At 48.0% G+C, this 21,386-nt stretch overlaps 1 protein-coding gene across 14 annotated transcripts in view; it reads left to right on the top strand.

Annotated features, from left to right (window-relative positions):
- ANKRD17 (ankyrin repeat domain 17) overlaps window positions 1-21,386 on the top strand; it is a 1,381,421-nt gene that overhangs the window by 1,046,564 nt on the left and 313,471 nt on the right. The window lies entirely within an intron of this gene.

The following is a 21,386-nucleotide window of genomic DNA, read 5'->3' as shown; positions in this document are numbered from 1 at the left end:
TCATTTATGCTATCATGGGTGAACTCAATTTACCAATTATTCACCATCATAGTAGTATAGTATTCACACATAAATAACGTATATCCTTGTCCACTTGCACTTGAAATTCTGATGTCATATAATGCTTAACAACCTGAAAATAAATCTCTGCAATTTAATTTGGGTCACTTATCAAAGGTTACTGTTTGGTGTATCATACATAAATATGGAATACACTCAAGGGAGTATAAATTGTCTATTGATCTGTCTGTTATTGGCATTATGAATGAATGAAAAATCTTATAAAGCGCACAAATACATAGAGGTGTCTTGGCACTGAGTGAATCACAAGAGAGCAGACGAGGGCAGAGTCCTAGGGGATCATTGGTTAAACAACCAAGTTTTAAGGTTCTTCCCAAACGCCAAGAGCGTGGGTTCAACATTAAGTTCTGGAGGCAGACTGTTCCACAGTAAAGCTGTGGTTCTAAAAAAGCTTCTGCCTCTCCAGGTGACCCGCCTGAAGGGAGCAACCTTCAGCAGGTTCACTGTGCTTGACCGAAGAATTCTGCTGGGGGTATACCATATCAGATTTACCTTCAAGTATGCAGGTGCATTTCCATAGATTGACTTGTACTCTAGGCAAAGAGCCTTAAAAGAAATGCGGTGATGGTCCCGAAGCCAGTGTAGTTGTCTAATAGCAGCCCTGGCTGATTGAAATTTGGGAATTTTGAGAAGAAACAGAGCAGCAGCATTTTGGATGGTCTGAAGTTTTCTAAGTGAGACTTTAGAGGGGCTATTTCAGTAGTCTAATCGAGAGAGTACTAGGGCAATGACTACTGCTTAAAGTAGGTCAGCCGGCACAAATTTTCCTAACGCTTCTGAGCCAGCGGAAGGAGGAGGAGGTAGTTTAAAAAACAGTTTTATTAGTTAGGTTAATTTGATTTTTAAAATTCAAATCACTATCCAGCATAAACCTCAAGTTTAACTTTAGAGGTTGGCATGGGCGCCTGACCTAAATCTGATGGCCACCGGAGGAGGGGAGGGGGCAAATTGCTGGATTGTTACAAATCGAATCACCTTTGTTTTTGTGGAATTCAACTTTAAACAATTGCTGGCCATCCAGCTGTTCACTGCACTCACACGTTCATTAAATGATCTAATTTCCTCAGTGGCTGTAAGCATCGCAGATTCAGTGCCATGATTTTCTCTGAAGCTGAACTGCGTATCTTCTAGACGATGATTGACCTCAAGATAGGAGGAAAGTTGGGTGTTCATAATTGTTTCTGCTAACTTAGCCGAAAAGGGAAGCTGTGCAATAGGGCGATAGTTATTGAGATCAAGCGGGTCAAGGGTGGGCTTCTTCAGAAGACGAAGCATTGATGCAGCTTTCCAAACGGTTGGAAAAACGCCTGTTTTAAACATGATGGGAAAGATGGCTGCAAGGTAATGTGACTTCAGGGACCAGGTGAATCACCCTGGAAGGACATGGGTCATTGGCCATCTGATCAGCACTAACTACCTGAATGTTAAGAGATTGAGTAAGGAGTAAAGATCAGGGGCTTGGATTTTGTTCCACGCCCGAGATTTAAGGTAGGGTTTCAGTGTCCTGGGGGGAGAATTAAAGGAATATCTGAGATCCCATACTACAGCGAGATGATCTGTCCAGGTAAGTGGTAGAATACATGAAAAGCTGATGTTGCGATTATTTGTAAAAAATTCCGTCCAACAGATGGCCGGCAGTGTACGTCGGACCTTCCACAATTTGGACCAGACCTAATCCTGACAACGTATCTGTTAGAAATGGGATTTCTGGCTAGCTGAGACTTGTGTCAAAGCGAGGCAGAAACCACCACTCTAGTCAGGATAAGGGAGTTACACTCCTAAAATAACCCCTGCTCACCCCCTTGGTAGCGTGGCACGAGCAGTCAGGGATATCTTAGAGGCAGTGTGTAAAGCATTTGCACATAACCAACAGTAAGACCGTGTACACACCACAAAAGGTCACCACACCAGTTTAGAAAAATATCCAACATTTTTATATAATTAAAACAAGACCAAAAACGACGAAAACCCTCAATACTATACTTAAAAGTTCACAGTTAAAAAATACGTTGATTAAAAAGAGTTCCTTGTGTGGATAGCTCCGTCCGGCTTTCCACAGCGCCATGAGCACACAAAGCCAAAAACAGGTCTGGCTGACCGCGGTGTCGCAGGCCAACTACGGTGTCGGGAAGACCAGCAAACCGTACCTTTCAGAGATGCAGGGCGATGGGGCCCTTAAGTCACTCGCGTTGAAGGTCGAGCTTCTTTTTGATGGGATCCCGAGCTGCTGCGATGTGAAGCGGTGCGGCATGCAGTGCCCCCCATGTTGCGGTGCGAGCAGTGGCTCGGTGGAGGAGTCAGATGGCGTCGGTGAGACCAGGGTCACGGTGCGAAATGGAGGTGGTGCTCGTCACTGTGCTAGCAGGTCATTGTGCAAGTGGCGGCGTTGTTGCTGAAGCACTGTCTTCGGCTGACTAAGGGGGGTCGATGGCACTTGCGTCGGTAGGCCATGGCTGCGGTGCGGGATGCAGGCGGTGCGTGGTGTGACTTACGAGCTGTGCCCTCGAGCCACGGTGCAAGCAGCGTAGTCTATTTCGGCGGGAAATATCGGCATCAGGAAGACCACGGTGTCGCCGTGTAGCGAGGCGGTGCAGAGTGCGGGCCCACAGGTCGCAGTGCAAGCAGCTACTCGGTGATGGTGTCAGCAGGCGTCGTCGGTGAGACCAGGGTCACGTGGCGGCGGTGCTCTCTGCAGTGCCAAAGCTTTGACGTGAAGCTTTGGGGAGAGGAGTTGGCCTAACGGCTAAGGCGCTCGACCTCCGACCTGGGGATTTGGGTTCGAGTCTCGGTAACGACGCCAAAACCTCCTGTGAATCTGGGCAAATCACTTAATCTCCCCGTGCCTAAAAAATGAAAGTATGTGTCCTCATGTAAAACGTAACTTGTGCTATGTAAAGCGCTCTGATACCTTATTCGGTTCGGGTCTAGTTCGCGCTATATAAAACTCTACAAAAAAAAGCAAGGCTGTTCTGAGTGCAGTGCCCACAGGTCACGGTGCGAGCAGAGGCTCAGTGATGGCGTCAGCAGGCGTCGTTGGTGAGACCAGGGTCGCGGTGCCCTCTGCTGGGCCATCAGGACACGGGTTCAGCAGGGTCATCTTAGACGTCGTTGAGTGGCGTTCTTCGGGTTACAACACAAAACACACTGTCCCCAGTGCTGCGGGTCAAAGAACCTGAAGTCTTTGCTGTTCCTGAGACTTCGTGAGCAGGGGACAAGCTCTACCTCAAGCCCTTAAAGAGTCTCACCAATTCGGTTGCAGAAAGTCCAGTCCAGTCCAGGCTTTTCACTGCCCAAGACCGAAGCAGCCACTGCAGGTCAGCCCAGCAAAGCACTCATTCCTTTTAGCAGCTTCTCCGGCTCTTCTTCTGTGCAGTCTTCTTGATCCAGATGAGTTCTAAAGTTCAGGGGTCTGGGCCCCAGTATTTGTTTCTAAAAATCCTTTGTTCCTCTAGGCAGAGGGTGTCTATGCCCAGCCATAATCAGTTCTGCCTTCTCTGGTGTGAATTCCTGGCAGGAAGTGGAGACAGCATTGTCTGAGGCAGACCAGGCCCTTTGAGGTACAAGGAAATCTCTCCTTCACCCCTATTGCAGCCCAGGGCTGTTCAGCTCTTTCCTGACCCTGCCTAGACTATCTGGAGCCCTCCTGCTCCCCAGCCTTCTGTCATCCGAAACCCAGATAGGCAATCCACATTCCAGCAGAGGCACACGGTATGACTGAGCAAGAAAATACTTACTTTCTAAAAGTGGTATTTTCTAACACAGAAGGTAAAAATCAACTTCACTAAAAGATGCATTTTAACATTCTGAGTTCAGGCATACTAAACTCGAATCTCTACCTTTTTTCCTGGGTCAGTGTAGGATTATAAGATTTTATAATCAAACTGCAGATTCTGGCTTATGAGAACCGATAGCCTTGCAATAGTGAAAACGAAATTGACTGTTATTCTATACCGGGAGGGGATCCCAAACGGCCGTCCTCGGAACACGGCGACCGGGAACACACAGAGGAGGGATCCCGCACCACAGTGCACTCTCGTCTTGCAGTTACGCAGAAGGAACTCACTCCGCTACTGCCGTTTGGGATCCCCTCCCGGTATAGACTGACACTTACACGTGTCTTGTCTCCCCTGTTTTGTTCTGATTCTATGCGCTTTACTGAGCGTTTCTGTCACATTAGTAGAGACACAATCTATTTGGAACCCGGAACCAGGGCTCTTGGCATATATTAAAGACTGACCACTTGTCAATCTTGATTTGGATTCTTCGCTCGACTCACCTACGTGTGGCATCGACCCTTAGATGCCTGGGTCTATTTACCAGCCCTGAAGAGTCGTGTTGACTTTACTTTTGGGAACACGACGAAACACGTGTCGGCTGAATGTGGATCCAATAAATGTCCTGGAAAACTTTAAGAACCTGAAGATCTGTTGTTGTATTTACTTGATTGAAATCACTGTTGTACTTTTTATGCACACTGCTTGTGGTTGCGAGAGTTTAGCTCTTAGTTCATGAACGAAAGTCTGTCAGATTTTCTTGGAACGGTTTAGGGTTACTCCGTTCGCTCTTTACGCACCACATCATAGACATCATTTTCCTATGAATTTTAACGTGTACCCTAGGTAGAGCGCCTGGGTATCTGTAATTACAAACCCTATCAGCTGCCTCCTCTAGCAGGGCTAAGTGCCCAGGATCCTAAAACCAACACAAACAAGTCAGGAAAAAATAGGAGGAAGAAGCAAAAAGTTTGGGGATAACCCTGCAAAAAAGGGCCATTTCTAACAGTATATGTCAGGAGTTCTGTATCAGCGTCTGTTTTTCCAGATGATAGTTAAAATCTCCCAGAACAGTGAAGTAATTTTTTATTGGATAAGATTCCAGAACTGAGCTTATTGTACCAACAAGTTGCGCTTTCGTCTCTGGTGGCCGATAAATAAGCAAGCCATTAAAAGATTGAGTTCTAGATACTTCAGTGATGAGCATAATCACCTCTGTACCTTCAAAACTAACTGAAATGAATGCAGTTGCCGCTGTTCCCAGTAAAAAATGGCAAGCCCTCTACCCCTCCTAACAGGTCTGTCGAGATGAAACACCCTTTCTCCAGTATTAGGGGTGTCTTTCATAGATTCACATGCCTGAATCATTCCCCGTCGTCGGAGTGGGAGTCCCACGGTACATAAAATAGCAATAATATGCCATTATATCATAGTAAAAACCACTAATTCAAAACCAGGAAGTAAAGTAGCCCAAGCTACAGGAGAAAAAACTTCCACACTCATGACTATCCTAGTCATTTTGTATAGACCAAACTGCAGCCAATCAGGCGACAGCACCCACCAGAAGGTTCTCCCCAGAGGCTCAGGCTCTCAGATTTTCTCGCAAGGAGTGATGGTAAACCAATGTAGCCTAAGAGCCTCTGAGGGGAGGTGGGCGGGTTGCATGTGAATCTATGAAAGACACCAATACTGGAGAACCACAGATTACAGGTAAGTAACTATTGTTCTTCTCCAGTATTAGGGGTGTCTTTCATAGATTCACATGCCTGAATCAGAGTAGATAGCAGTACACATCCGTGTCTGGTAGAAGCTCTTTGTAGCATAAGCTGGTAAATATGAGATGCACATAACCATGAAATATATATGTATATATATAAATAATCACATCACTAACAGCATAATAAAATGCAAATACTTGAGCATGTGCACAACAAAATGAGAATAACAAGCGTCTGACAGCAGTAAGAGGAGGTGGGAAACAGAGGCTCACCTTATTTGAAAAGATTACACCGAACTGCTTGACCCACTGAAGAATCGGTCTCGCTGGCTGCATCCAAACAGTAGTGTTTGGTGAAAGTATGCCGACTGGCCTAGGTCGCCGCTCTGCAGATGTGCTGGAGAGGGACTCCAGCGAAAAGAGCAGTTGATGAAGACACTGCCCTTGTAGAGTGCGCTCTAGGAGCTGCTTGCAAAGGTCGTCCTGCTTGTGTATGGCAAAAGTCAATAGCTGCAGAGATCCATCTCCCAGACGGCACCTGACCCGGTGAACATTTTCGATAACGCTGACATTCATATCGCCCACCCTCCTCCCCGGCGCCTGTAGCGGCTGCAGCGCTTGCATTTACTTTTAGCATGGTCATCACTCACAGCGTTACACTCCATCTTTGCCACAATGGCTAAAAACAATCTGGGGATAGAGTCGATGCCCATGCGCACTGTAGTCCAGGGGAGGAGCCACCTATCTCGTGATACTTCGAAGACTCTTCCAGGACAACAATGTGCAATCATCCGGACCCAACACTAGGCGGCGATCTATGCAATAGAAATGTCAGCAGCCCTACATGCCAAGAACAGATGCATACTGGTAAGTAGCATATTCGTTTATGGCTACAGACAAGTTTGCAAATGCTCAGAGACAGTATAACAGCCATATTTTACGGGAGAAAACTAGGAGTGGCATCCAGATCTATATGCAGGGAGACAATGCTCTTTTAGTTCAGGACCATTACTGTATCTCTAGCAGGGACTCTTAATGTGAATTAGAACATTGGAATGTGTAGCACTCCATTGAATACAATGGAGTGCTACAAGCTTCTACAGGCTGGTAAAAGGCTGTAAAAAAAAAACAATAAAAAAAAAACGAAGCCACATTCCAATGTTGTTTTACAAAGGCCTCTTGGAGCCCGAGGGGATTTAAACCCCCTTGGGCTCTGAGAGGCCTTTGTTTTATTTCTTTGAACTTGCTGCGCCCTAGTGGCACAATGCTCTAATAGTCTTATATAGCCCTTCGTAGCTGGGATATACCGGCTATTAAAGTCCCACTCCCTTGTTAACGCTGAAGTGGGCCTTTAATAGCCGGTATAGCCTGCTACAGCGGGCAATAAGGCTGTAGTGAATACCTAGCACTGTCTTCTGAGTCAGCCATAAATGGGAGTTACAAGTCTTTCGGGTGTTGTCAACCCAAACAGTGATGTTTGCAACCCTGACCAACAGAAAATGTCATAAATTAATATTGTTCCATAGAATATACAGCTCAGGATCGAGGGGAACTGAGATTACCTCCTTCCATTGCGAAATCATGTGGTTATTACCTGCTGGATTGCTCGAAATATATGTGGTATTCCAATCTTCTCAGTTTCCAACCCCCTGGCACCTCCCATTACATGACGTTCTGATGTTGTCTCGCAAGAGTCATTTGCTTCCTCCTTTTATTTGCAGACTGAATCTGCTTGCCTGGAACTTTAAAGACTTGCTTTGTCTTACTTTAAGCTTACTCCTGATAGACTTCTAGCTGCAGATTCCTCACATTTTTAATATTCTAAAGGCGTCAGATTTGATCTGGAAACATATCAGCAGTACCTCTGCACGCTGGTAGGTGGCACTATTTCACTCAGCACTAACATCGTTCCGGACCTGGAATGACATGCAAAGCCTTTACAGGTGCTACTCCCGCGCTCTGACAGCAGTTCCTTTCTTTCTGTGCCACCAACTTGGCTTGGGGTTACCTTCCTTCTCTTGGAGTCCTTACCACTTTAAACATTTTCAGTGTGCAATGGAAGTGTCACCTCCCACATCAACAGGTTTTAAATCTTGTAAGGACTGTCGCAACCAAATGTCTGACAGATTTTCATCAGATTTTTTTGTGGTGCCTGGGGGTTGAGTCCCGATTCTGAGGCCTGCAGTGATTGCTCGTCAGTTTACCTGAAGGCCATATGAAACCACAAGGTGAAACTCTCTATCGCCAAGCACTGAAAGACTCTGCAACAAGACTGGCCAAAATCGAAAGTTCGGTCACAGTAGTCATTTCAGAGGTGGGTCTTCGTCTAGATCAGAGGTCTTCAATCTGTGGGGCGCGACCCCCAGGGGGGTCGTGGAGTCCTGGGAAGGGGGTCGCAGATTCTGTTGGAGCGTGCAGCAGTTCCTGGCGTCAGGCTGATTGAGGCCGGGTGATCACGGCGGAGGCCTAATTCACGCCTCATTAACAAGTAAAGGTCTTCTGAAGACCTGTGAAGTACTCGGGTGTGCCTTTCTGTGTGTCCCGGAGCTGTTTCAGCCGGGCTCACTTACACGTGCTGGGGAGTGGGGGGGGGGTTGGTCTGGGGGAGGAGGCTGTAGCCCTTTGAGTTCAATCAATGGACTTAGCTGTGGGGTTTATTTTTAACGTTTTATATAGCGCTAGCTTAACCCGTAGGTATCAGAGCGCTTTACAAACACACATAGTAAACAGCAGAAGGACTTTAAAGTCATTGGTTCAAGTCCCACGAGCCCTCATACCTGGCGCCTGTGCAGGAGAAATGTGCCTGACACTGTTCTTCACGGTGAGGTGTTTATACAGCCGGTCTGCTCTCCCCCCCCCCCCCCCCCCCCAAGCAGGGAAGCACAGAGATGCCCTCCCATGACAGAGGAAGAAGAAGGAAGAAGACGCAGAGAGATACTGACCCCACCCCCATGAGAGAGGCACAGAAAAGGTGGGTGGATGAAGGATGAATGTATGTGTGGATGGAAGGATGAAGGGTGGGTGGATAGATGGATGGATGGAAGGAAGGATGACGGATGGATGGGTGGATGTAAGGATGAATAGATGGATGTGTGAAAAGGTGGGTGGATGAATGATGAGTGGATGGATGTAAAGATGAAAGGGTAGATGGATGGATGAAGGATGGATGGATGTGTGAAAAGGTGGGTGGATGTATGATGAGTGGATGGATGTAAAGAGGAAAGGGTGGATGGATGGATGAAGGATGGATGGATGTGTGAAAAGGTGGATGGATGGATGAAAGGGTGGATGGATGAAGGATGTATGTATGGATGGATGGACAAAAGGGTAGATGGATGAAGGATGGATGTATGGATGGATGGATACAAGGTTGCATGGATGAATGATGGATGGATGGATGGATGAAAGGGTGGGTGGATGGATGAAGGATGGATGGATGAAAGGGTGGATGGATGAAGGATGAAGGATGGATGGATGAAAGGACAAAAAGGTAGATGGATGAAGTATGGATGGATAAAAAGGTTGCATGGATGAATGATGGATGTGTGAAAAGGTGGGTGGATGAATGATGGGTGAATGGATGGATGAAAGGGTGGCTGGATGAAGGATGGATGGATGTATGGATGGATGTGTGAAAAGGTGGGGGATGAATGATGGGTGGATGGATGGATGGATGGATGAAAGGGTAGGTGGATGGATGAAGGATGGATGGATGAAAGGGTGGATGGATGGAGGATGTATGTATGGATGGAAGGACAAAAAGGTAGATGGATGAAGGATGGATGTATGGGTGGATAAAAAGGTTGCATGGATGAATGATGGATGTGTGAAAAGGTGGGTGGATGAATGATGGGTGAATGGATGGATGAAAGGGTGGCTGGATGAAGGATGGATGCATGGATGGATGTGTGAAAAGGTGGGGGGATGAATGATGGGTGGATGGATGGATGAAAGGGTGGCTGGATGAAGGATGGATGCATGGATGAAAGGGTGGATGGATGTATGGATGGAATAATGAAAGGGTGGATGGATGAAGGATGGATAGGTGAAATGGTGGATGGATGTATGGATGGAAGGATGAAAGGGTGGATGGATGAAGGATGGATGTATGGAGGGATGGGTAAAAGGTTGCATGGATGAATGATGGATATGTGAAAAGGTGGGTGGATGAATAGATGGGTGGATAGGTAAAGGATGGACGTATGGATGAAAGGGTGGATGGATGAAGGATGGATGGATGTGTGAAAGTGTGGGTGGATGAATGATGGATGGATGGATGGATGTGATGAGGTCTAACAGGCGCATTTATGGTTGTCGATAGTTGTTGATGATGAGGAGTACCAGTTTCTAGAATCTTTTGTCGTAAGGGGGTCCCTACGCCTAAAAAGGTTTTACAAGGGGGTCTCGGCATCAAAAAGTTTGAAGACCTCTGGTCTAGATCTAAGTGGTTAGGTAAGTCGAAGAAAAAGCACAAGAAATCTATGGGGGATCGGGCTCCTTCCCCGCCACTCACGTTCTTCTAAGCAGGCACGGGGTGGCACCATACAACTTGATCTTTGCTCCTGAAGTCAATTGACATCTGATCCTGTCCCGCAACTTGTTCCCGCATAACTTGAGTTTCTGATGCGGTCTACCACTCTGAAACAGATCAAAGAGTTCTGCGAGGCCATGCGCTAAACCTTCTGGTCCTTGCGTTCTCCTCCTGGTGTGCCTTCGGGCCCCACAAAGCCAAGAGGATCGTATTTGGGATACAGCCCGCAGATTTGTCCTCCGTGCCAGTTTGACCTTCCAAGACCATCACAGCGCCTCCGGATCCACTGCTGACTCAAACTCTGGTGCCACTGGCCACCAATCCCCCAAACTTCCACACCAGAAGACGAGGTTCATGTTGTACACTCTGACTCATTTGGTGCCCGTTCAACCTTGACCAAGGCTGCGCTGGGCCGCTGTTGAGGCACCACTTCCTCCATGTGACCTGCTGCCTTCACCAGAGAAAACACATACACTTCATTCCCTGGTTGGCATGGATTCCGACAATTATTACATTGCGGGTGATAAGATTTGCTTGCCTTACCACAAAGAGAATTGCTATGAGGACCTACAAGTGGCCTTGATACCTTCCGAGTCAGGGCTTCTCTCACCCCATGGTCCTGCCACTAAAGAGAGTGCTTGTTACACCCTGGTAATGCATAGGGCGGCCAAAATGCTTGACCTTAAACTTCCCATTTTTTAGGTAAAGACCAGTGGTGTAACATAGTCACCCGCAGTGCCGGGGGAGGGGGGGAGGTGCAAGCTCCAGGAGTGCCTCCCCAGCACAGTATCCTGGCCTTTGACCTTTTTACTGAGTCTGTGGGAAGGAGGGTGGTGGGGGGCATCCCTGCACTTTTCAGCAGGGCCCCCTAAAGTTTTTTTATGCCACTGTTCAAGACCCATATCCTGACTGAAGTCCTCTAGCTGGGGGAAACATTCACTGAGGCCCTCTTGCCTTTCAATAAGGCACGTACCAGTGACTTGCTGGGGACATAGGCCAAACCTTGCTCTGGCTCCCCCAGTCAACCGTCGGATCATAAGATAATACCTCCCAGCCCAAGGCATCCTACATTTCTATGTCAACACCCCTGCCTGTAAAGCCTGGTTGTGCAGGCATCTACAAACAGGTCAAACCCAAAATGGGTGAATACATTTGTAAATAGTCATAACATTTATCAGCCTGTCTCTCAGAACAGTGAATGCCAGCTGACTCCTGGGGTGGTATTCTCATGCCCTTTGTGCTTCGGTGGCTTAAGTCCTCCCGGGTGTTCGTGAAGATCTTGGACTTGTCCTCGCCTGGCTATTCAGGATAATAGTGAAATGGGCAATTCAAAATTTGTTGTGGCTGGACCCCAGCAATCTCATCCGGCTGATCCCTGGGAATGTGCAATGTCTGCACTTCTGGGCACTGGAGTTTCCATGGCATCTCTCATTCAGACGTGTACCATCTCAAATGGTACTCTGGACCCCTGAATGCCTTTTCACCAATAACCATTTCTGCCCCGAATTCTCAAAATGATCAGGACCGACTGGGCCTATGTCATCCTGGTAGCCCTGAATGGTCACGATTTAAGCATGGAGAGTATAGTATCCAGAATTCCTTGGCCTGAGCATCTATCCTCCGATCAACCTGCCCCTCCAGGAGGGACCTACCGTTGCAGCAATGGGGCAGTGTTCTGCACACAGGCCTTTGCAACCTACACCTTCATGCTTGGATATTAAGTGGCAACTGCTGAACACCTTCAAACTTCCTCTGGAGGTGGTTGATGTCATCTTGGCAGCCAGGCGTCCTCGACACAAACTGTAATGTATATGGTTGAGACAAATTTTCGGCTAGGTGCAATACTCTGCAGATAAGCCCCCTCCAGGCAAAGTTATCTGATGTTGTTTTGTTTTTGTGCCTAGCCTAGCAAGGCTTTTCTCTAGGCAAAGTTAATAGGTACCTTTAAGCTCTCTGCTTTTATGCAGTTGCCGGATCCACCCTGGTTGTCAAAGTCTGAAATTGTCAATTGCTTTTTGAAAAGTTTACATTTATTTTCTCTTTGTCTTGCCACAGTGCAACTTTAACTCGGTCATCCCATATGTGGTGTTCACTCCCTTTGAGCCACTTCACAGCTGCCACTTGCTGCTGCTTCTCATCCTCAAGACTGTATTCCTCGTTGCCATAAGATCAGCGTGTGAGTGAGCTGCAGTCACACTCTGTGCTACCCCAACGTATAACAGGCGACCTTGTTTTGCGAACACAGACATAATTCTAAACTAAAGTTGTGATTCTGTTCCACATCAGTCAAAACATCACCTTGGCAGCATTCTTTGCACCACCCCACCCTTCTAAGGAGGAGGAGTGTAACGAGGGGGTGCCCTTTGCCCCCTCGCTCGGAGCGCCCCAGTGCCCGTGTTCGGGATATGTCCCATGACTCCTGTCTCCTCCCGACCCACAGCAAGAATGGTGGCGACACGACTCGCCCTGGTCAGTTACCGAGGAGGATGAGGAGTGCGGCTCCTTCAACTGGTTCAGCATTGGAGAAGGGGCGGAGACGGATTTCCTGTCAAAATCAGAGCTGAAGCAGGAAGGGGTGTGCTTGTTCACCGGAGGTGTGTTTAGTGGTGAGGAGGAGACCGGCGTCCTACCGAAGGAAGCAGCACCGAGTCCGAAGACGTCCGAAGAGTCGACTACCGGAACAGAGGGAGACCAGACCGTGACGGAGGAGCAGTTCCAGGAGAGCAAGCCAGGAGGCCAACGACAACACGCACCGCCCAGCCGCACGCTAGGAGGAAGCGTGTGGCTCCGCGAGGTACGTGCTCGTGTTGCGGGTTGGGTGGGACGCAAGAGAGGGTCCGAGACGTGACCGCTTCCCTTGGGTGTTTCTCTGGTATCCCCGTCCATACACCGCCCTACCCTCTCACCCGAGACGCTGCCTAGATATCAGTTGGTGTGTCCCTCACTCCATTCCCTACAGAAACTTTAAGCGAGCATTATTTCTGATACTTGTCTCCCTTCTCTTCCTCCCTGCGAGCGTGTGCTGGAACCACGGAGCCCACGGAGGCGAGATTCCGAAGAAGCCCCGCCCGACCGACCCAAAAAGAGGACGTTTTGAGGAGGAGGAGTCGGCGGACAGACCGGAGCCCTTCCCCACGTAGTCTCTTAACGCCCCACCTGCACTGACTTTTTGCTTTAAAAAATAAATCAACCTTTGACTAAAACTCGTCTCCGGCCCCTTCCTACCGCTGCCGTTACAAGGAGCAATCCCACTGAATGGACCCCAAGAGAGCTCTTAAGCTTTCGTATTGATCGTACCAAAGCATACCAGGTGGATGTTCAGATCTTTTTGAGGTTTTCTGGAGCAAAAGAATCAAGTCTGTATAGAAGCTGACCATCTCCTGCTTGATTGTTATTTGCTTTAGGATCTGCTACACCTTGCCAAGAAGCAGTCTCCGGAAGAACTGATCTCATTGTCCCAGGGACAAATTGGCTACTGCTGAGTTAGCACGTGGAGGTCCTGTCCAGAACATTTGCTTGCAAGCTACGTTCACAAAGCATTCAGTCAGGTTTGCTGGGTCACCTTTTTCCTGTCCAGTCCTGCAGGACACTGTGTTTGATCCATTTAGAGACCCACCTCGTAATAGGTATTGGCTCAGGATGTATACCAAACTGATTAATCTGCGGCTAGAAGTCTCAATCAGGAGAATGTTACTTCTCCAGTATTGGGGTGTCTTTCATAGATTCACATGCCTGAATCATTCCCCGTCGATTGGAGTGGGAGTCCCACGGTACATAAAAACAATATGCAAATAATTACCAAAAAACCTTAGTAATAAACAACCAGGAAGTAAAGTAGCCCTAAGCTACAAGAGTAAAAACGTCCATACTCATGACTATCATAGTCATTTTGTATAGTCCAAACTGCAGCCAATCAGGCGATAGCACATACTAGAATGTTCTCCCCAGAGGCTCAGGCTCTCAGATTTTCTACCGCACGTCGTGTGAAGGGAGTCTTCCTGTGCTCTGCTCAGTACTCCACTCTTTTGGCTGGTTTTCACCTACCTTTAGAATGTCATCTAAAAAATCTCTCTTCAGGCCTTGTGAATCTTGTGGGAAGCTCTGGCTTTTTTCAGAAGATCCTCACAAGAAGTGCATCTTCCTATATCCGGATCATGAGATGAGAGATTGTAAGATCTGCAGTACCTTCCCTCAGAAGACCCTCAGAGACAGGGAAGGTCGCCTTCTTCTGTGGCTGCAGAAGATCAAGGATCAGGACAACCCCTTATCTGAGGTAGGAAGTGTGGCCTCGGGGTCATCTGTATCTTCTAGGAAGAGGATGGCTGAGGAAGATGTATCTTCTCCTGGGGCTAAGGTGTAGAGAAAAGCAAAATCCACTAAGGCTTCTAGCTTGCCTTCCTCTTCTTCCTCAAAAAAGGCTTCTCCACCTTCAAAATCTAGACCTGTTACGCCCCCGAGAAAGTCTGGAAAGTCTCTGGCTTCAAAAAGACTTCCTGTAAAAGTTTTACCTCAGAAAGTGGCGCCGTCATCGACGACGACTCCTTCGTTGACTATAATCATCGCCGACTCTACTTCAACGTTGACAGTCACCTTTTCGTCGCCGAGGCCTAAAATGATAATGTCTTTGGCCTCTTCTCAGTCGATGCTGGTCTCTGTGACAGTTCGACCCATCTCGTCGACGAAAGTGATGCCATCTATCAAACGCTTCAACGTTGGCGACGAAGGGTAAGAAGATCCCGTCGACAAGCTCATCGTCTACGAAAACCACCTCGACGACGGCTGCCTTGTCGACGAAGAACACTCCGTCGACTGATTCCTCATCGACGAAGATCAGCATTCCGTCGACGACCTCACCGTCGCCGAAGATTGCCTCGTCAAAAGCATCGTCGACGAAGATTGCCTTGTCGTCAAACATAGACGACGATTGTCCCTTCGACGTAGTTGACTGTATCGTCGGCTGTCACTATCCTCACACCATCTTCATCGGCGGCACCGTCGACAGAACAACGTTCGACGCCTCTTTAATCGTCTTGTAAGGAATTACAAGTTTGGTGTGCCACACCGTCTACGATCGCCTTTGCCCCACCGTCCACGGAAGCGTCTTTTTGTTACAAAGAATGGGTTCTTCACTAGCGGCTCTCTCCCCGCTGAAGCTACCTGACCATTTACTGGACTCTGAAGATGACGAGGAGCAGTCAGATGTGGATGACAGGTTCCGCACTGCTAGGAGTCCATCTGAGCTGCTCATCAAATATAAGGATGATCAGGAAGAGGAGCAGTTCCTTGAACATCAGGCCCCTGCTACGGTGCCTACAGCACAGATGCCGTTAGCTCTCCTCAACAGCTTACAATATATGTTGGACGAGTACTAGCGCCGGTTTCCTCCATCTGAATCGACTGAGTCGCTTCCTTCGACACCCATGCCTCAAGTATCTGTCTCAGCGTACAAATCCCCAAGACAACCTTCTTCAGCACCAGTATCCGCAGTGCGATCTGCAGGTCCACCTTCTTCGGCACAATCTCACACATTTCCCGGGAGGTTATCAACACTGATGAGGACAGGAAAGAAGGAGAAGTTGATGACGAGTCTGACCTATCGGAGTGGGATGACTATCCAATACAAACTCCATCACCATCTTCTCCACCTGCTGCGGACTCTACGCCTGTAGATATTGGTGGTTTCCATCTCATAATGGAACGAGCTACAAAGAGGTTTCAAATTCCCATAGTAACGAAAAAGGACGACTGTTTCCTTTATGATTTTAAAGATCAGCCGCAGAAACCAGTGAGAACAATTCCCCTCATAGACTTCATCTGGAAAGAGGGGCTGAAGATCATGTCAACGGCCAATTCTCTCCCCGCAGTCTTGCCTCGCTTGGACAAAAAGTATAAGGCACCTAATACCTCACTTGCATGCCTTACAGGACACTCTAAAACTGATTCAGTCGTCACCCAAGCAGCTCAGAGACGGGCCAGGAACCCCTCTTCACCGGTAACTGCGCCACCAGACAGGGATGGTAGACGTCTGAATTCCATTGGCAAGGTGGTCTCCACTATGGCAGCAACCACGGATCGTGCTGCAAACTCCCTAGTAATATTAGGGAGATATGACAGGCAGATGTGGTCGGACATCTCACCATATATTGAAATGTTACCAGAGCCTGAAAGATCCGAAGCTAGGAAGATCTTGAACAAAGGGGAGTTCATTTCTGCGGAAATGATCGACGCAGCAGTAGATGTGGCATCTGCAGGTTTCAGGCAGTTAGCGGAAGCAGCGGTGCGAAGGAGGTAGGGTTGGCTGAAGTCAACATCCTTTCGCCAAGAGGTCCAAGCTAAAATCATCGACATACCGTATGATGGGGAGTTTCTCTTTGGCAAGCATGTCGACGAGGCCCTGCAGGCAATAAAGAAGGACACAAACGGCAAGATCTCTGGGTAGCCTTCATTTTCGGAAGTCGTCCTTTCGTGGTGCCAAAGGACGTGGGTCCTTCTCCAATAGAGGGGGCTACAATCAGTTAAGATCGTACCAAGCCTCTCAAAGTAACCAGAGATATCAACCATACAAACAGACGTACGGACAGCGAGGTAACAACTACTCGCAATCAAAGAGGGGGTCCTCCTATCGTGGGCGGGATTCCTCCAAGAAACAACGAGATATGCCACCTGCCACCATCTCTGCCCATTCCCCAATCAAAGGTTGGAGGAAAAATATCCCATTTCTACTCAAACTCGTCCAAGATTACTACAGACAAGTGGGTCCTAGATATAGTGGCCAAAGGCCACACTTTGGAATTCATCAAAACCCCTCCAAATTCTCCTCCCAAATTCCCACCTCCTGCTCATCTCAAGGAGCTGTTCTCCCAAATAAATTTAATGATTCGGAGAGGAGCAATCGAAAAAGTTCCTCAATTGCAAAAAGGAACGGGATTCTACTCAAGATTCTTCCTCATTCGCAAGAAGACGGGGGAATGGCGCCCCATCCTCGACCTGCGCGCCCTCAACAAATACCTGAGAAAATTGTCCTTCCAGATGTTAATGCTTCAAGAAATCCTCCAGCTTTTTTTCGGTAGGGGATCACATGGCCACCCTCGACCTTCAAGATGCTTATTTTCATGTGCCGATCCTCCCCAGGCACAGAAAGTTCTTACCGTTCAGAGTGGCTGGCATGGATTTTCAGTTCAAAGTCCTTCCCTCTGGACTACGGTCAGCACCCCCGTGTGTTCACAAAGGTGCTAGCTCTGGTGACCGCACACCTTTGCTTGGAAGGCGTTCAAATCTTCCCTTACTTGGACAAATGCCTTATCAAGGTGAATTCCTTATCAGAGGCAAGAGCACACGTCCAAAGATGTCTAACGCTGTTCCAATCTCTCGGTCTTTCCATCAACTTCGAAAAAATCTCATCTACTTCTGTCACAAAGGAAGACCTTCTTCTTCTTGAGAGCCACACTGGACACCCAACTCACGCAGGCTTTCTCCTCAAGAGAGAGGCAACACAAGATCCGAAAATTAGCTCACCTGTTGCAAGAAAAAGAGTGAGTTTCAGTTTGACTATTCAAATGTTTCCTGGGGGTGATTTCATCCTGCATCCCGTTGATAACAAATTGCCGTCCCAGAATGAGGCCTTCGGAAGAAGAACTCAACCTCCAATGGTTGCAGGTGTCAGGTTCGTTCAACGACATCATTCTCATAACGCCTCCAATGAAAAAAGCATTACTTCGTTGAACTCGGATGAAGAACTTATGAGAGGGATGTACATTCCTATCGGAAGTCCCAAATTTCACAATCACAACAGACGCTTCCCTCGAAGGATGGGGGGGCACACCTTCGAGGAATGACAGTCAACGGAAAGTGGAATGTGCCACAAAGGGCCTTGCACATCAACCTTCTGGAGCTGCAAGCCATTTTCTTGGCCCTAAAGTCTTTCCGACCCATCATACTAGGGACGTCTGTGTTGATTCGGACAGACAAAACAACAAGTATGCACTACCTAAACAAACAGGGCGGTACAAGGTCGGCCCTTCTCTCTCAGCAAGCCCAGGAGATCTGGGACTGGGCACTACGTCACAGGATCACTCTATTAGCAGTCCATGTTCCAGGGGTTTCCAATGTTCTAGCGTATTCTCTCAGCAGATCAACCAACATTGGATCGAGTTTTCCGGGAATGGGGCAGTCCCGAGCTGGACCTGTTTGCGACCGGCCAGAACCGCAAATGCCCATAATTCGCAAGCTGGCTTCCCCACAGGGACTCATGTGGGAATGCGCTTTCCATGAACTAGTCTCAGATATATGCCTACGCCTTTCCTCCGATTCCACTGATACCCAAGGTTATCTCCAAGATGAAGAAGCAGCCTTGTCGCCTCATTCTCATTGCCCCCAGATGGCCTCGCCAATACTGGTTCACCGAGCTTCTCCTCCTTTCGGAGTGCGATCCCATTCAGTTTCCACCAATACCGAACCTTCTGTCCATTAAAGAGGGTCACATCGGTCACCCGGACCCAGCATCCTTGAAATTAGCAGCATGGCTTCTCAACACCTTAAATTTGCTCACTTAGATATACCCGCAGAGTGTAAAGAAGTTTTAGCCAATGCTCGAGCACCTGCCACGATCCAGACATATAAACTCAAATGGAAAAGGTTCTGCACTTGGTGTCAATCTGTCAATTTACATCCCATTCAGGCCAAGCCAGAACAGATTTTACCGTTCTTTCTTCAATTGGCAAAGTCTGGATTATCTCATTCCACGTTGAAAGTGTTTTTGGCACCTATCTCGAGATTCCGTCAAGATGGTTGTTTCGTATGTTTCCCCCTATTCAGCGTCCACCTCCATCTTGGCATTTGAATGTGGTGCTCGCTCAACTCATGGTACACCACTTTGAACCTATTCACAAAGTGGACCTTCAGTTCCTTTCTTGGAAGGTATCTCTGCTGCTGACGCGGACATCAGCAAGAAGGATCAGCAACATTCAAGCATTCACAATTACGTCACCTTTTCTGCAATTCACATCTAATTCAGTGGTGCTTCGTACCAATCCCAGCTTCATGCCTAAGGTTCCTACAGATTTCCACCTTAATGAAACTGTAATTCTGGAGAAAAAAAAATCCAAATCCTCAGACAGCGGCAGAGAGAGCTTTGCATTCCCTGGACATCAGGAGATGTCTCAAGTTCTATCTGCAACAAACTGCTACAATTCGAAAATCAGATCAACTTTTCGCAGCGTATGGGAGGCTATGTCAGGGTTACTCTGTATCCAAACAGACCATAGCTCGTTGGATGCCCTCGACGATTAGTCTGGGTCAACAGGCGGGAAGGCCTCTACGCACCATGCCGAGAGCACATTCTACGACAGTGATCTCCTCATCCACCGCTCTCTTTGCTGGGGTGCCTCCATCAAATCTGCAGAGCGGCAACCTGGTCCAGCAGACACACTTTTACCAAATACTACTGTTTGGACACTGCAAGTGATGCAGATACGTCAGTGGGACGAGCAGTTCTCCGCAATCTTTTTTAATATGGGGAGCCTCTGTTCTTCCTCCCCCACTATGCTCTTTTTAGACGCTTATTCATAGATTGTTTTTTATATCCTACCCAGTATGCATATGTAAACACTACTGTATTTATATACGGTTAAGATTTGGTTCATGATGCATTGATATGCGTATGTACATATACTGTGATGCAACGAGCATCTAACGAGCATGATGGGTTGTACTGCTATCTCCTCTGATTCAGCCATGTGAATCTATGAAAGACACCCCAATACTGGAGAAGGACAATAGTTACTTACCTGTAATCTGTGGTTCTCCAGTATTGGTGTCTTTCATAGATTCACATGCAACCCGCCCGCCTCCCCTCGGAGGCTGATTTAGGCTATGATGTTGGTTCAACTCCTGTGAGAAAATCTGAGAGCCTTAGCCTCTTTGGAGGACATTCTAGTGGGTGCTGTCGCCTGATTGGCTGCAGTTCGTACTATACAAAATGACTATGATAGTCATGAGTGTGGAAGTTTTTACTCTTGTAGCTTAAGGCTACTTTACTTCCTGGTTGTTTATTACTAAGGTTTTAAGTAATTATTTGCATATTATTGCTTTTATGTACCATGGGACTCCCACTCCGACGACAGGGAATGATTCAGGCATGTGAATGTATGAAAGACACCAATACTGGAGAATCACAGATTACAGGTAAGTAACTATTGGTTCGAGGCATATGGGCTGCAGATGGTACATTTATGAATAGATCGCCATCTGGTGTTGGGCTCGGATGATTGCACTTTGTTTTTCTTCTGGAGAAGTCTTTGTCGTCATAGGTGACTCCTCCTCTCGGTGTTAGTGCGCATGGGCATCGGCTCCATCCTTAGATTGTTTTTTTCCGCCATCGGGTTCGGATGAGGATCGAAGCGCTCCGGACCGACTTCAACAAAGAAGGTTATAACCGGCGCGTATTCCTTTCCAAATCGACGGTATCGTTATCGAACGCGACTTCACTCCATACCGACGCGGTTCGAAGGACGACTACGAGAAACTCGACGTAGTCCAGCCCGGGGTCCATGGAAAGGACTCCATTCAAAAAATGTCCAACGTGTGGTGCTTAGTTCCCACACAAGGACCTACACGAGGTGTGCAACCTCTGCTTGTCCCCTGAACACGAATCCAGGGACTGTGAGGCCTGTGCAGCGTTCTCGTCAAAATCGACGATTAGAAACCGTCGAGCCCGAAGACACGAGGTATCGAGAATGCAGTCACAAGCAATCCCGGAGCTGTTCGAGGACCAGCACCCAGAAGAGGAAGAAGAAGAGGCCGACGAGGCGGGGTCAGAAGCGGACGAGTCCGACGTCGAGGAAATCGACGTCCAACAAACCGTGAGTGACGACGTCCCTTTACCGAAAAACAGACCCCGCACGGTGTCGACCCCGCCCTCGAGCCCGGTCAGACAACCGAAAAAAGTTTCCAACGCCCCGCCTTCGAGCCCGGCAACGAAACAGAAACCGAAACACTCGGTCCCACATCATAGTGGTTCCGGTTCCGATAAACCGACCACATCGACACCGAAGCACCAGGTCATGGAAAGCTCGAAGTTGAAGCAGTCCATGTCGGCACCGAAGCACGCTTCGGCGCCGAAAACACCCCCGACACCGGGGACATCTTCGATACCGAAGAAGTCGGATCCGAACAAAACTTCGGCACCGAAAATACAAATGGACAGTTCAAAGAAAAAACATTTTTCGGAACCGAAAACTGCGGTACCGACACAGGAACACGGAACGGATCCTAAACAAAAGACTTT

Source organism: Lissotriton helveticus, chromosome 2_1 (assembly GCF_964261635.1).
Source record: "Lissotriton helveticus chromosome 2_1, aLisHel1.1, whole genome shotgun sequence".
Taxonomy (NCBI): Eukaryota; Metazoa; Chordata; class Amphibia; order Caudata; family Salamandridae; genus Lissotriton; species Lissotriton helveticus.
This window is presented reverse-complemented; position numbering and strand designations above follow the sequence as displayed.